Here is a 725-nt window from a genome sequence, read left to right on the forward strand (position 1 = left end):
GAAAAAGCAGCACAGATCAACAATTGGCACGACAATGAAAAAATTAAGTTTTTATCAATATTTTTGAAAGATACTGCCAACATAATTTTACAAAATTTGGAAAACAAAGGAGGAGACTGTTCATGGGAAAATCTAAAAAACGAGTTCATAAATGAATTTCAACCCATAGGATACTCAATAATATTAAAAAACAAATTAGAAAATAGAAAACAGAACGATTTAGAATCAATTTCTAGTTTTATTACGGAAGTAGAATAACTGTGTAGCCAAGTACAAAAAGATATGAAAGAGGAAGAGATTTGCGTGTACATACTAAAAGGTATTAGGGAACCTATATTACACGCGACTTCACTGCATGATAATAGTACTTTAAAAAAATTGAAAGAAAATTGAAAAAAATATGAACTGATGCAATTTAGAATTAATTCTAGAAGTTCAGGTATCAGCGAATTCACGGAAATCTTAAATAAACAAGTAATGCAACTAAACAATGAAACTAAAGACAGCAATCAAGAAATAAAATGATTAAATGCAAAATTAGAAGGAGTGGACAGCTATCATAAAAATAAAAATTGATCAACTGTGTACCGAAATGCATAATTTTAAAAAATACGACAAGACCGTCAATTTTGAAAATAGATCACGCACGAGAGACAAAAGTCCATATCCAGGAAGAGCAGATCACGAAGGCAGGATGGCAGGGAGAAAAGTCCTTATCCCGATAG

This window comes from Acyrthosiphon pisum, unplaced genomic scaffold (assembly GCF_005508785.2).
Source record: "Acyrthosiphon pisum isolate AL4f unplaced genomic scaffold, pea_aphid_22Mar2018_4r6ur Scaffold_21025;HRSCAF=22824, whole genome shotgun sequence".
Lineage (NCBI taxonomy): Eukaryota > Metazoa > Arthropoda > Insecta > Hemiptera > Aphididae > Acyrthosiphon > Acyrthosiphon pisum.